Below are 17,185 nucleotides of genomic sequence, written 5' to 3'. Positions count from 1 at the left end.
TGGTTTCCTCCACACTTTTTGCCGTTTATGAAGCTTCAAAAATCTGAAAGTATTGGTTGCAGAGCAAGTAAAAAGTGCTAAGGATTATTAGACTCGGTATGGAAATCGTTAGACCCCCTTTGAAGCGTAGATAGCCATCTAAATCTTTTATAGTCCATTCACATAACTTTCCTTGCTTTGCTTGACATTTCATACTTTAACGCCAAAGCGAAGAAATCAAAGGGTGTGCCACTTTGATATAAGTATTTCTCTCTAATAAAAATGGCGACTTTTGCTTGGCAAAGCATAAAAAGTTGATAGTTGCGCAACATTTTGCTTTGCTTAATAATTCACACCAAGGAAACAATTATTTTCGCTTCGGATACGAGTATCTTCGAGTGGCCCGAATTGTAATGATATCATCACTTAAAAACATCATAAGCAGGTCATAGGAATCTCCTTTAAGTATATTGGAGATATCGTTTGAAATTTTTCGCTCTCTCCCCAATATAAAATGTTCCGTATATACATACATATATAGAATAGTCAATAATTTCAAGCATAGAACTTAGTTTTGGTTCATAATCTCTCGTCCCTTAATCTTCGAATATACTTGTCATACATTGTAACAAAAAAGCACGTGGAAATTAATTAAATTCCCCGGGCTACCGATAATAAAAAAAGTAATTTTCTGAGGTGGTAGGACTGTCCTTAATTATTATGCCAAATATAAGCGCATTCTTGCAACCATGTTGTTCACAGCTGTTGCTTAAGTCGGTACGCTTCAGTAGTGCGTTGCGATTTTTACAATGGATAAAAATGTCGAAGAAAGAATTTTTCTCAAATTTTGTAACCAAATTTGGTGTGTTGAGTCAGCTTTATCAGAACACAAACCTACGAGTGGTATAAAGCCTTCAAACACGGTCGAGAGATCGTTGAAGACATGCCTAGTTCTGGACGACCTTGGACTTCTTCAACTGATGAAAATATTGAAAAAGTAAAGGATACGGTGCTTGTAAATCGTTAGGCCAGTTTTAGAAAGAAAATCGAAATATCTCGCCAGTCTGTTCGATTGCTTTTGGTGAATATTTTGGGTTTGAAACGTGTTCTTGCTCGATTCGTCCAGATAAAGCTGAATTTTTTTCAAAAAAGGTGCCATAAACAGGTCTCTTTGGACATGCTTGATCGTGCGAATTCCGATCCCACATTCGTGGAGAGTATTATAACTGGCTTATGAAAAGCCATAAGTTTATGAGTTTGACATGCAATGAAGTCAACAATCATTGGAATGGAGGGAAAAAACGATTCGAAACCAAAAAAACATCAAAACAAGACGATGTTCATTGTTTTTTTTTCAATATTCGAGTTTTAATGCATCCTGAATTTATTACGAAGGGACAATTGAGACGTTTGTGTGAGAACATTCGTCGAAAATGGCCGGAATTGTGAAAGAACAGATCATGGATTTTACACTATGGTAATGCATCATCGCATCGAGCTACGATTGAGACCGAATTTAACCAAAACCAGAACGAATTTCATCGATCTACCACCGTATTCATCAGATTTGATTCCGTATAATTTTTTATTGTTCCCCAAACTGAAATTCTCGCTCCGTGGAACCAATTTTCAGTCGATGGAAAAAATAAGACAAAATCCGCTGAAGGCGCTGAAGTCCATCCCAAAAAGTGCTAATCAAAAGTGTTTCAAGGACTGGAAAAAAAATCGAAATAAAAATCGTTGGCATAGGTGTATTTACACCTGGTGGGGATTACTTTGAAGATGAGATAATAAATATGGATGAATAATTTTATATTTTGCGTTTTATTTACATTGTCTAGATGAGTCACTATTATAGCCGTCGTGGTCGGATAAATTCCTATACTGGATATAAATGAGCATTAAACTGTATTTGAGCTGAGTTTCAGCAAACGAAAAATTGAAGCAAACTTAATAAAGAAAGTATATTACTTACAAAATTTGTATTATGACAACACTCTTTTTCCAAAGCACTGCTTCTCATATTAATATTGGTTATTCGTAAACTCTTACTCTTGCCTGTAAGATTTTAACCTTTTAATTTCAACTATAACCTTTTACCCCATATCGCCCCTCAAGAGCATCAGTTTTCCCAACTCCAGGCCATAAATTCTTCATCTCCAATGTCGTAAGAAATTAATCTTTACTTCTGTAGCCGTATAAATTATAATTCAAACCGAAGCGGTTAATTAACGTGCAGCCTACCTCAATGCCGCAGCAAAAGTCAGTGCGAAATGAGATCAGCAGAAGCAGAGGGATAAAATGAAATTGAAGAATATTGTGCAGTTCAATGCCAATTTGTTTGCATTTATTTAAATTTATTGCATTTTAAATTGCAATTCCGCTGTCATTATGTTGAGCGCAGTGGGCGACCGCCATGGGGAATGCGCATACGCCTCATATGCATACACATATGTAAATGTGCGCGCATAACAACAAGTACGCAGGTAGTTGCTGGGCACTGCCTGCCGGGGGACGCTGAGTTGGGTAAAAACAAAAAGCAGCAGCAAAAAAAGGGGTTTTCATTAAGTAGTTAATTTGATTTCTTGCGCTTTTCTGAATATTAAATCGACATGCAGCGCGGCAGCGGCAACAATAACCGCCATAATGACTACAGCAATAACAACAACAAGTGAATCAACAATATTTGTTTGAGAGTTCATATATTTGCAGTGTACGCGCAACGCATACACACTGCGAATCGATAGCCAACGCAGCGGCGCTTGGTGCACGCGGCAGCCAGGATGAGCGCGGGTGGTAGGCGCGCACCGCTCGGCGGGCTTGTGGCGACTTCATTTCATTTCATTTGCGTTTTGAATGGTTTGCTGTATCAGCCAGTAGAATTATGAAATGAAAATATAATTGGTAATTTATTGTACTCCAGTTTGGTGGCACCGACATGCGACTGCCGCGGCGCAGGCACACAACCGACCGACTGTGGCTGGACAGTGATTTTTTCGATTTCGAATTCATTTTTATTTATTCGCCTTTTTTTGTGTGTGTGAGTAAAGGTCCTCTTTATTGCTGTCAATTGACGTTGTTGGCGGTGGAGTTGGCGGCGGCGACGGCGGTTGGAGGCCGCGCTACACAATACAAAACGCATTCAATAAATAAAAACGTTTAAAAAGTTTATGCACGTCTACGCTTATGGCGGTGGTACCTGCGTACCTACGTATGTATATGAGCTCCGCATTCATCGCGGGTATATAGCGCGCTGTGAATTGTCGGTGTCTAGTGGTCCCTCGTAACCGCCAGTACCGCCATTGCGGCGGCCAAATAAATCACAACTTCGCAGACGGCACGCAATTGCCATCAACCTTGTGGGGCTAGCAAATGCAGTGACATGTGTAGTCACAAACATACATCAGGCGTTTACATGTACGCGTATCAATGTGGTAGGGTGGATGGTTAGGTGTGAAAATAAATAAATTTATTTCATAAACATTGAACAAAGTTGGTAGGTGAAAGACTATACCTTATACTAGAGCTGGTCGAATTTTTTCTATAAAATTTTCAACAACTTTTCTAAAGAAATATGGGTCTAAGACCAATTTCGAGGTAGAAATGTTTAAAACGAAGCTTAAAAAATCTGTATAATCGGTTGTGTGGGACATGTCTGTTTCCGATAAATGATCAATGTTATATTTAAATGCACCTGCATATTAAAACTCATTGGAATATCTCCAAATTTAGCGAAAAATTTTTATAATCCTTAAAAACCTTAGCTTTACATGATTCAGTTAATAACTCGTTTCATAGGTTTTTAGAAAATTGAACTTATCTTTGACCCACCCTAATGTACATAGCACTCTATAGCAAAATCAATGGAATTAAAATTGAGTTCCAGTCATAAGCGAGTATTTGTATAGTTGAAAAAAACTTAAAAATCTCAATTAAAAGATTTGCACATATAAAGACTTAAAACTAATTTTCTCTACATACCACTCTCTCAGCTCAGTGCAGTGCTCAAATGAAACGATAACATTTATGAAGAAAAATGCATAAACTAGTTGAGAATTACAGATGGTATGACGAATACGAACGAAATGAAGGTTAACAATGAAGCCTACGTATTCTTCATTTATATTAATTCCTTTTTTTACCACTACATCTTCAACCATTGCTTTCCTCCCTCTCTTTTACCTACAATGTCATATGTATGGTATTAAACTGGATACTTTTCAAAACTGGTATCACATATGAAAGCTTTTGATAGTTTCTCGCCTTTTCAGAAAAATGTGTTAGGTTGCTTCAGTATAAGACGAGCATAAACACGTAAAAACCTACACTTTCTAACAAACAAAGCTCGACAAAATTGACCTTTTCACCAAAATTATTGTCCTTTTTGAATCGCAGAGGTGCTGATGTGCCATATTTGGCAATAATATTAATATATATAAATACTTCCGTAAACATAACTAAATATATGCACGCAAACAGTCAACAATACTCCTGCAGACCCAAAAGTTCATTGATTTTTTACACCAATTCAAATAAATCAAGCTTGACGACTTGACTTTCACGTATTGTCACTGTCAAGATGCTAATTGCTTATACCCTTAGACAGAAGGTCGAAAAATCTTTTTGCCTACCTGTTGTCTTGGACACACCATTTGACTCACAAACGCCTCAGCAGTGTGCCTGAGAAAATGTGGCTGAGACCTAGCAGACACTTAGCAATTTCAAGCAATTGCCATGGTTATCAGTTCCTTACCGTTGACAATGCCCAGCTGGCAAGGCAAAGTCCACCGACGCGAATGCTATGTAAGGAAGTCCGCATTGTGCACTGCCAACGGTTTTGGAAGGGCGCACATTCACCTTTTGCCGACAGGTTAAATGTGTAGTTACGTGTTTGCTCAGAGATTCTAGTAAATGATAAATATTAAGTGGCGAAATATGTGAAACTACTGAAGCTGAAAAGGTGGAAAATGTGGCATGAGTGGTGAAAGGCATATCGAAGCCTTTTTAAGTGAATCCTTTTGTAAGTGGAATAACCTACGTTCTGAAATGGATACCTATGGGCATAACTAAATTTTGAAAAGGGCCTTATGTCACATTTAATATTCATAGTAGTATGGCTTAAAAACTGATATGAGCAAAAGCTAGTAAGATTTTCTTCATAATTCTAAAATTCTTATTTTTTTCTTTAAAATCGATCTTGTTCGCCTCAAAGTAGTCCTGCTTGGTCACAATACAAATGTGCCAATATTTTTTCCAATCTTGAATTCAGTGTGAGTGGCGAATCACATTAATGTCCTCGATTGACTCTAATCGGTTTACTCGAGTGGTCGTTTGAGTTAGCTGAAGTCACACGGAGCTATATCAGGCGAAAATGTTTGGTTGAAAATTTGGAGAAAAACTAACGAAGAATCAATGCAGTATGCATTGGAGCCTTATCGTGGTGCAAAAACCAAGAGTGGTCGGCTCATAATTCCGTCCTCTTTTTACGAATAGTTTCGCGAAAACTTCGCATAACACTCAAATAGTATTCCTTGTTGACAGTTTGGTCGGTCGGAAGGAATTCGGAGTGCACTACACCTCGGTAATCAAAGAAAACTGTGAACATAACCCTAATTTTGGACCTGCTTAGATGTAGTTTTTCGGCTTCGGATCACATTTGTCACGATATCCGACTTGTTTCCGGGTCGTAAGCATATCTCCAAGACTAATCGCCAGTAATGGTACTTTTCATGACATCTTATGTAGTAGTCGGAAAGCATTGTTTCACAAGCACGACACTGTTTCTCGAAAAATTTAGTGATTTTGGAACCAATCGTCATTTCACTTTTCTTAGGCCCAAATGATCTTTCAAAATGGTTTTCACTGATTCTTTCGATATTCCAACGATGCCAGTAAGATCTCTGACTATTAATCGTCATTTCCCAAGCACCAATTCCTCTCTTTTATTGGTGTGTTGATCAACAATTGATACTTGCACCCAACAAACCTTAGCCCTATTTCAACATTTTGAACCTTTCGGTATCAGGAATTTGATTCCGCACACAAAAATTAATGGAACTAATCTTAAAAATTGCCGATTGCACTTTATTTATTTCAGAAAAGCAAATTTATACTAAACTCTAATACTATTGTGATATTTGGCACGGATGTCACTAGTAGTCATACCAACCGAGAAAAATAATATTTTGAGGAATGTGTTTCCACGCGAAATTTAAATTAAAAAGTTTGATTTTCAGCTTACGTTGCCCATTGTGGCATCGTCAAAGAAATCGCGTTATCTTGAAAACTTCAACAGGCTCCAAGTGACGAACACATATTATGTTTTATTAAAAATAACCTTAACATTGCTTTCCAGGGCAAAACATATGGTCGAAATAGTAGATTTTTCGCTTTTAACAATTTAAACTTGCTGCAAGTTTTGTCCATCAATGAATTTCCAAATCCAAAACTTAACTGTCCTGCTTCATCTCCCTGATTTTCACTTTCCTAAAACATGCACAAATATTTTTTCAGTATCTACAGCAAAATCGGCACTAAAAATAAATAATTTAGCGCTTAATCCGACACATGGTCGCGCGTATAACAATCCTTCACAGCATTCACCGCATCGTCATGAAATATTTACAGCCACCTAGCCGAGGGACGATAATGACGCGTGTAGAGCGTTACGTGGAGCAGCAGGGAACGTTGTGGCCACTTGCCGGTGAGCGCTTACGAGTCGAAATTGCAATTTTTGCTCATAATTAATTCAATTTCACAGTAATTACATGAAAGTGCAATAAAGTTAACATAAATTTTAATGTGCATACATTTTAGTCAGGCGTCTGCCACCGCACAAGGCGCACTCAAGTCACGCACACATGCATGCTAACGCGTTGCGTATACGCAGCGTTAAACGCAAGTAAAGTGATTGGTCACAATCAAAGCGCTTGCAACTGCACTTAAGTGCGCCGAAATGGCAGCTCATGTCAGCGCGGTGGCGAGGTGTCAATGCCACGCATACAAGCATGTGAGTGTGTGTGTGTAAAAGCAGCTGCACACGTGTTTGCATGCGGTGGAATGTGCAAAATCGCGTTAAAATTAATGTAATTTACGACAATGGCCATTAACTTAAATTAGCGCGAGCCAAGTTGCACCCACATACGTACCCCCAGTGACGAAGAAGGAGCAAGTGCATTGTTGCATGCCAGATAATTGCGCATGTGATCGTGCGGTTGTCCGAAATGCTGGCGATTTCGGAAATTCCAAAGCGTTAAATTCCAACGCGTCAACTCGGCGCTTGCCCCTGAAAGCATACTATGTTGACTGCAATATGCGTAGCTTTTGTTGTAAGTGTTTGTGTGCTGCCACGTCGGCTTTGTTGTATGACAGCAACCAGTCACGTGCATTCGTATGCAAAAATGCGTTTATCTTTGGTCAAATAATTTTAATGCGCAACATTGCCACTTCCACAAGCATTTCGCTCTTTGACTGCAACTGCTTGGGACGCCATCATTTCTCACCCTGAGTTGTGCCGTCTATGACGCAGTCAACCGTTGTGCAGGAAGCGTCTGTCTGTCTGTTTGCTTTCCCTTTGGTTATTTGTTGTACATGCTATGTTTTTACATGTAAAGGCTTACATATGAATTTATATTTGATATGTATACATATATGTATATCGTCACCTAAAATGCGTATCATCAAAAGTCGAAATTGAGTTGCTTACGATTGCTTACGACTCACTAGATCATATAACATATGTATATGTAGCACAAAATTTTTAGCTTCCGCTGTTACACATTACCAATATATAACCAATATATAACCGATGTATAACCAATACATAACCAAAATATAACCATTTTATAACCGAAACCCAAATTTTTGTTTCAATTTGACAGTTATTTATTATAACGTTTTTCCTTCGCCTGTAAACTTATGAAAAGTGATGTTAAGTTATTTTGCATTTTAGGTGACGAAATGATTGCATTCAATTAGTAAATATGTACTTGTACAACTGCAAATGCATATATGTATGTGCATAAATGTTGTATCACTGTATGATGTGTTAGTATTGTAAAATATTATATAGTTAAATAAAGAGGATGGCTGGGTGCTCAAAAGAAATATTTGATTGGAATCCAAGTTATTTTTGGTACAATTTATCTCCTCTCAAACTAATTGAGTCAATGTATAATTCAAAAATCAATTAAAATGTATCTAACTTACAAACTTTTTTAAAAAGAAAACACGCTCTGCATATAACTAAGTGTTTGGTACTCGAGAAATATATTCAATAATTTTATCTTTGGCGGATAATTGTCAAAAATCAACCCAAGATCCACAGAGAATTACGTTAAAGCGACTTCAAATTAAAAATAAATCATAGAAAAAGTCTTTGGAAATAGAGCAAAGAACTCGACTTTGGATGAGCTATACTTTGTTTCGTAAAAATGTTAGGTTTCTTCTATCACTTTTTAGCAAAAAAGTTCCAATAAATAGCATTCTAACAATATTTGTTTGTTTGGTATACTTTTTGCTTGGTGTAAATACCGTTCATGCTTCAGTAAGCGCTGCACAGGTCATAGCCTGTTATTTTATACTAACCAAGGCAACAAATCTAGATAAAGGCTAAAAGCAAATTAACAGTTGAATTCCACAGTAAAAAGTCAGTAGTGAAAAATCGAATGGAAATTTCCATGAATAGGATATGAAAATAAATTGCTAAAGAATATATTGGAATAAGTAATAAAAAAAAAACACTTTTAAAATAAATCAAATAAAAATTAAATATGAAATCCTATTTCTGCTGAAAAATATTCAATTTGCTACTAAAATAAATATTTATACAAAATTCTTTGTCCGAGCCTAGCCTGAAAAAAACACTGACTTAGCAGCTTTATTAACAGCAATAGAGCCTACCTGCTTTCCTTAGAAACCCAGCCAACCCTCCCACACGCTTGCCATCAACAAATGTTTGCCTCAGCGCCACTACAGCTACACGCCACAGCTGCTCCAGCAACTGGCATTATCACGTACCATTACAAAAATTATAGTCCCCCATAAATATTTGCTGTCGACGGAAAATACTTTGATTTTAATTACACAAGAATTCGCATTCGCATTTTTATTGCACTTGACTGCTCGCTTGGCATTTAACTGCACTTTTGTGCGTACAACAAGCAAGCATGCAACATGCTGTCTGTCTGTTGTTGTTGTGCGCTTTTTCAACAGTTATAATTATTATTTTTGTTTATTACCGAAAAAGGCAAATTAATTTAAATGCTGGCTTTCCGTAATTAATTGCACTTTATGGGAAGCACTCGGCGTGAATAGGCGCGTGGCTGCACCCAATATAAGAGAGACAGAGAGCGGGAGAGTGCTAGGTGAAAAACGTGCTGGTAGTGTGCGATTTCAGTATTTTTTTTACAAATCATTTATTTTCGCTTATCTATAAATTTATTTTATTTGCACGCTATTAATGTTGCTATAAAATTTATAGCACTTGTTATTGCTCCAGAAGGCTTTTGCAGTAAATTTAAAAAATGACATTGAAAATTGTGATAATTACGATGACGTTCGCATAGAAGTTTAAATTACGGTTCCGAATTTTCATATGGCTTGGAATTTATGTTAATATACTTAAACTGTCGGTTTTTATACCATATCTCAAGGCGCTCAGAGTATCTACTACGAATGATAAATATATTAACTTTTTTATTATTTTTAGACATATGCTTTCAGCGAATGAAAGCAGATCCTGAATTGAAATTTAAATCTTGAAATTTAAATCTTGATTCTTAGAACAACAAAAAAGTGCCTAGTGAGCAGATAACACCCTGAAAGTGGTATGATAGGGTAATAAGGTGTAGGGTTATGCTACCTTCATGTACAGGTACACGCTTATGTAGTCCAACATCTCTTCAATTAAACTTTTTACGGTTGTTATATTGAGGAGTATGATTTTTGAGACCTAAAAGCTCGCCGAAAGCTCCATATAAAGATGAAATTCTCTCCGTTATATAAAGGAGTTAGATTTTTAAGACTCAAAAGCTCACCGAAAGCTCTTAGAAACGCCATTTAAAGATGAAATCTCCTCCGTTATATTAAGGAGTAAGTTTTTGAGACTTAAACGCTCGCCAAAAGCTCTTAGAAAATTCATGTAAAGATGAAATCCTCTCCGTTGTATTATGGAGTAAGTTTTTTGAGGCTCAAAGGCTCGCCGAAAGCTCTTAGAAACTCCATATAATGATGAAACACTTTCCATTATGTTAAGGAGGTAGTCTTTCGAGACTCAAAAGCTCGCCGAAAGCGCTTAGAAACACCTTATAAAGACGAAATCGTCTTCCTTAATTAAGCTATAAGTCATAATAAAATCTACAAAAATTAACGAAAAAGTATAATAGTTAGCTAGTAGCAAGATCACATATATAATTAGACCTACTACTTTTCTTAAAGTATCTGTTAGCTCTCTAGGCGCACTCACTTTTTGTATAACTTCTCTTTTTGAGTTTTTGTAGTTTTAGTAATTCCAATAGACATTTTTGCAAACTTTAATATTTTCATTTACTTAAATATTTTCCATAGCGTATGTTCATTCTGCATGAAAAACTCACGTCCATTAAGTATATAGGGTGTTTTTTTAGAAGAATGCAATTTCTAAAAGGGATAGCTGTCATAAGAGCTCTCATATTCTATCAATATCTTTGACCTTTATAGGGAGGAAGGTTTAATAAATTATTGGCTAAACACTTTCAGGTATATTACAGCAAAACTTTAAGCTTTTCTCTCATATGAGCGATGAAGCAGAGTTTTCCATGAATGGGCACGTAATTAAGATAAACTAAAATCTTTGAATGCGGTAAGTCCTGAAGAAACCTTACAGGGTGTCTTACATAAGTAAAAAAATTGCCAAATTGGATTGAGAGGTCTTCAAGAGGAAAGGCTGAGGTTGCCCATACAACGACCAACCTCTATTCAAACACTGATGCCCATGTCATAGGAAATGCGAACAAAAACGCCAGTTTATATGATACTTTATTGATTTTCCGATATTTAATTGCAAGAAAATTTATTTACTTCTAAAAATACATCCTTCAGGTGAAACGCGATTGAGTTCATAGTTTTTACACACAATCCATTTTAGTTGAGTTTCAGTTTCTTATTCAAATTACAAATTGAAAAGTTGCCAACTAAGGGCAATTAAAGTTACGCAGCGCAACACAGTGTTCTCCACTACCGCCAAAGCCCCAACAAAACAGTTAGCTAACAACTATGAATGCTTGTGTGTGTGTGCGTGTACGCTTTCGCCTGCTGCGAGTACTCATTTTTACCAATTTGCTGCTTTTATTTTGGTAGCAAGCTGCTTGCTGCTATAATTTTCTTTTAAGCTCGTAAAACTTTCAAAAACTTTGTATTGTTTTATTTAGTTTTTTGTTAATAAATATGTGTTTGTGCGTGCCTGCTCGAGTTGCGGCACACGTTGCACATGCAGATATGTGTGTGTAGGGTAAGTTGGTAGCACCAGGTTATAAGCAATGCATACATATTTACTGCTTTCCTTATGAAAGAGGTCTAATGGTAATATTAAGGATTAGAAGGCTTTATTTGAATTTAATCAGGAAACTGTTAGTCATACTAAAGTAAATGTGATTATGAGCGCAGAAAAGCTGTTATTTATCATTGCTTACTGCTTGGACTGATTTAAAAACCATAAAGATTGGAAATTTTTCAATTTCTTTGCAACAGAGCTTAATTTAAAATTTGAATTCTGAAGAAATGGTTAAAATAATTTTATCACTGCAAGTTTCTCTACTTCCAATTCAAAAATATAGTCGAAAAAGTCTTTTCGTATCTCTAATCAAATTTCAACATATTTCTTTTATCCTACTGGGTCAACTGCTCCCACACCACTTCCACACCGTGCATTTGCTCCCCACCTCCCATTCGTTGCAGTTCGCTACGGTATCCTCCTACTCTGTAATTAAAAGCTCGCTATTATATTCCAGGCAGTCTACGCTTACGCACTCGTACACATAATTAATATGTGTATGCTTCTTAGCTGGCTTATGCGCGCCTTCAAGTATGCTAACAATAATTTTTTCCTTCAGTTTCATGGCAATTAAATAGTCTCATTTGTGTGTGGATGTGGAGCTGCGTGAAAAAGTGGGTGTGTGCGTGCACAGTTTATTATAGTTTACTTAGTTTATTCTTTCGTAATTAATTGTAGGCGAGGTTTTAATGTTGTTTAACTTTATTTACAGCAGTTTTCGATGTTTCTTTTTTCATTTTTGTTTGTGGTGAAAACTTTGATTTTTCATTATTTCTTATTTTCTCTAGTTTCTATTATAGTCTAAAGGTTGTTTGTTTATTAATTTTAGGCAAATTGCTGTACATTTTTTTTCTGCGCTCGTCGGTAATTGAAGCACAACGGTATTTAACTGTGAAGGTCATGGTCCACCTACATTGAGGTTATATGAAATACATTTTTTGTGGCGAAAAAATGATTTTTTATACTGAGTGCTGCTTGGAATAGTAGTAGACTACTTATGCGACTGAAATTATTACTTTCTTAGGGATAGTACTGAACCTACAGTTATAAACCATAAAAAGAATTGTGAATACATTTTTATTTATGTTAAATTTTTAGGTTACATTTTATGTAAAGTTAAGTCTTAAGTTTAAGTTTAAAAGTTGATCCGTAAGAGAATCGCCTATCGACTGTCTTCCATAACACTTAAACTTAAGTTGGACAGAAATCCTCATTTATCGACAAGAACATCCTGAGCTTATCACAAGGCTGCTTAGACTATTCTAGTTAGTTTGAAAAATGGCTAATGATTTGAGAGTAACAACTGTTCGATCATATGGTAGTCCTGGAAAAGCATGACATGCAAGAAGCAATTACCGAAATGGTCTACCAAGTCGTCTCCGAAGCAGCTTTTACACCTAACAATAATTTGGTCTGACTCATAGAAACTCAAGGAGCTCACTGGGACACTGGCGATTTAAAAAAGGTCTGAAGAAAATTGATCGAATAAAGAGCAAGCTTTCTATGCGTAGAACCCAGTAGTTCTCCGAACATACGATTGTGTTCAACAAAAAGAAAGAGAATATCAACTTCGTATATAAAATAACCCCGACCAAAACTCTTTTAACTTACAAAAAAATATTACATAAATTTACCCAACGCGTACCAATATTACCTCCTCCAAAAATATTTTGAATTCTCTGCATTAATTTGCACTATAATTCGTATTACCGCACAGCCGCCTAGACAGAAGCATACTTAAAGTTCGCTGCGCTTAACAAATCTCTATTTAACTCCGCTTAAATCTTGTCCCAACACGAACGCTATAAAAATATAACGCGAAAGAAATGCAAAAACATGAAGTTAAGCGCTGCAAATAGCCAAAGGATAGTGAGTGCAATAATCCTTGCAGCAGCTACAGCTGCTGCTGCGCTGCTTAACATTTACCCTTGACTGCGCTTGTCAAACAAACCTCCGCGCGACCGCGCTTAACATCCCGTTACGCTGTCAAGACGCTGCGCGACCTTCGCTGTCGGCTATATTTGCTGATTTGTTCGCTAGTCGCTCTCCTTTTCATTTGCTTAATGCACACAATTTCACTAAGCTCACTCGTCGGACTCCTACTTAGCGCTGTTTCTTAAACCAATCCCCCCTCACTGCTTCACACATTCAATATGAGCGTCTATCTTTCGCTATTCGTGGGCTTGCAAAGAAATAAGAATTAGAGCTTGCTATATTGTATTACTATTTTCTACTTTCTATTTGTCTCGACCTTTCGCCCTTCACTGGACAGCTTGCCCTTCTGCGCACTAGGCGCATCTTACCAATTGAAAGCAGGCAACCTTTTACTTTTACTTCGTCGAACTTAACTGGCCGGCTAGGAAGGCCAAACCTTCACAACTTTTCGCTTTGGTTTTTACACCTTTGCAACATGTTGATAAAGAGTAAATAGATTTGTGTGAATTACATAAAACTAAGCGAAATAGATATTATATTATATATACGTACTATATGTATATCATAACTTGAACTCCTGAATTGGCAATAGAAGTCAAATTTCATACAGGTTTCCTTCCATAACTCGAAGTCTCTCTAACTTGAAGTTTGTTTGTGAATTATGGTGATTCGAGTTAGGTAAGTTCAACTGTATATTTAATGCATGGATTCTTATACTCTATTTGACGGTTTGCAACTTAGGGTATTTCCGTGGCTTTGAGTATAAAATGTTCGATTGCACCCGTACTTAGCCCTTCCTCACTTGTTCTTGATTTCTTTTATTGTTTCCCTCATTTTTTGTGCTACCATTTCTCCCTCTTATAACCTGGCGCTTATAATAAAATGCTTTAGCGCGCATTTGTATCGACTGCCACTCAAACTCCTCATATCCACACTTCTTTTGTATTCAAACGAGTAAAGAATCTTCGTGTAACGTTTCATTGCTGGCATGCAGACGAAAACACAAACAGGAATTAAAAAATTGTTATTCTATACGAAGCTGACGGCTGACAAGTCTGCCTCCACGATTCGCCTACCACTAGTCTACTCACGCTCACTTCTTGACTGGCAATTTCATTTGGAAAGTAATTGCAATTTCATATTATTTTTCGCACTTTATTTATAAACTTCTTTGCTAAATTATCGCTGGATTGGATTTATTGAAATTATTGCACTTTCAGCATTACTATTTCATTACCTTATAATGACTCAAGAAATGAAGACTGGAACTACGTATGCTCGTACATTCAGCTTCATACTAGCAGTCCTCCGAACCCGAACCCTGTATCACATAAGGTTGAATAATGTCTGTACGATGTATGCCCTGAATTATAGACCGTTCCACAAGTTCAAAATAAATTCTGAAATATATTTTTATATAAATAAATAACACGTCCCGTTGTTTGCCCACGATGGCCTCCTACACTCCGATTACTGAACCGATTTAGCAAAATTTAGCACACTGTGTTCAGTTTGAACCTCTTAGAAGATAGGATAGTAAAAACAATTCGTAAATAAAAAATATTGTGAAAGCTCTATTAAATGTACGGTATTTTAAGCGGACATCTCCATTAACCATGCTTATTGGCCGGTTCCACAATTTGTTGATGTTTATTGAGAACATCTAAGCGGACAACTCTATTAACTGGACAGAAAGGCTGATAACCAGACACTGAGTGCCTTAAATTCGATATTTTTCCAATGAAATTTTTTGTATCAAAATATTCAAAATTAAACCTCAAAAACAATCCTTTGATTCTTATACCGACAAAAACGTTTTCGATTTCATGCGTAAATGAAATTTTCACTATATAGAATAGTTTATTATTGCTGCAAATAATTCTTTTTGAAGTTATTTTATGAGAAAATTTGGAGGATGAAATATGATAAAAAAAAACTGCAGTGGAACTTTTATGTACCCAGATCTTGGGAATATTCTGGTGTTATGAAGCTGAATGGCAATGAGGCCTAGTTGAACGGATTACAGTCCTGTATGATTAAGTTGTTTATATGCTAAGACTTATACTAACTCGACATCGCTGCCATGCAGATATATCTACAAGACCTATTAAGAATGCCAAGAGTTACACATGGGTAAGATATAAAAGAATGTCTAAAGGAACCTTGTCGTCTTGAAGCGCTCATTTTTGTGTTCATACAGCGCCTTCTTTTGAAATCAAAACCAGAGCTTAATACCTTCTTTCTGCGAAATTAAAATTCTCATAAAATTTTCCAAAATTTAGTAATACAGAGAGGAGTTTAGTGTTCATTTTTAAAGCTTACTTCGACTAGACACCGACTTTAAGGAGACCCTGCCAGAAAAAAATATAAAAACACCAAAACCATTGAAAATAAAGCCTTACAAAGTAATGAACTCACAGAAAAATCCAGAAATGCGCCATCTATTTTAGAAGATAAAATAGATAAATCCTAACTCTTGAAGCAAAGTAAACTTAGACATCCATATCTTTAGAATTTCGCACCAACTACCGTCCATAAATTTCAAACATTGCCGTCACCACCCGCAGCGAGCGCAATTTGCAATGCAATCAAGTTGTACGAAGAGCAACATTTGCAAACATAGACCTTTTAACTTACAAGCTGAACACATACACCACTCACACACAAAAGCCTTGGCGCATCACAATGGTTGACCACAATGAATGCCAATAGTTTGGCGGCGGAAATTGCATTGGTCTTGGCTTGGTGTCGGGCGCGTCACATTAACATGTGGCTGGTTTAATTAAAATGTTCAAACTGGTTTAATGGCGTTAATGACCGACACTTTTGATGTGTTTGTGCAAGTGAAACAACAACAACAACAGTAGAAGCAACAACAATAGTAGAGGCAACAACAACAATAGCCAACACAATGCGCATAGCAAATAACTTATAAAAACATATAAAACAGCAGCAAACGCGGCAGCAGTTCCAATAGCTGGCACCCAAAGGCTAAGGCTGCGGCCAAGGCGAAGACGCTGACGAAGGCGACGGCACACAGCAAACAGCAGGCGGCGTTGAGCAACATTTTACTTCATTAACGAGCGAATGCGTGGCAACAGCAACAATGTTGTCGTACGACAGCGACATCCGCGGCCACTGAAGTCAGACAGTCCGGGCGGTAGCCGTGCGCGCAGTGGCCGTAGGAAACAGCTGAAGTTGGACATCAGCAACGTGTTTGGCATTCTTTCCTCTTACTTTTATTGCTCTTACTGGCTGCCTCTCTGACAATTGTGTGCTTTTGTTGTTGTTGCTTGCTTGCTTGTCGCTCAGCATCAATGTTTTGTATTGTAGTGAGCCTTTGCTGAAGTTTTATTTTGATTTTTCTTGCTTTGATTTTCTGCGAAGGATGTGTGTGTGTATGTGGCAACATGTGTAGCTGCTGGAAACTGCGTGAGCTAGTTGGCGCATGCGTGCGCATGTTAAGCATAAGTGAAATCATTTCATGTATTTAACAACAACATGTCGCAATCGCTATTCAACACTTGTGCGCATTCTTCTGCGCTTGCATTTTTTGTGTGTGAAGTTAAATTGGTGCAAGGAAGTTTATGGACAATGTATTTGTTTAATATACAATCCGGTTAAAATGCCGGGTATGTACCGGTTACTTAGAACCGATTGTCGAGGGAACGGCGAACGAAGTTCCAGTAATTCTTTTGGATGATTGATTGGAAGGGATTAGGTGAAGTTATTGGAGTAACC

This window comes from Bactrocera tryoni, chromosome 3 (assembly GCF_016617805.1).
Source record: "Bactrocera tryoni isolate S06 chromosome 3, CSIRO_BtryS06_freeze2, whole genome shotgun sequence".
Taxonomy (NCBI): domain Eukaryota; kingdom Metazoa; phylum Arthropoda; class Insecta; order Diptera; family Tephritidae; genus Bactrocera; species Bactrocera tryoni.
The sequence above is the reverse complement of the archived record's forward strand: the minus strand, read 5'-3'. Positions refer to the sequence as shown.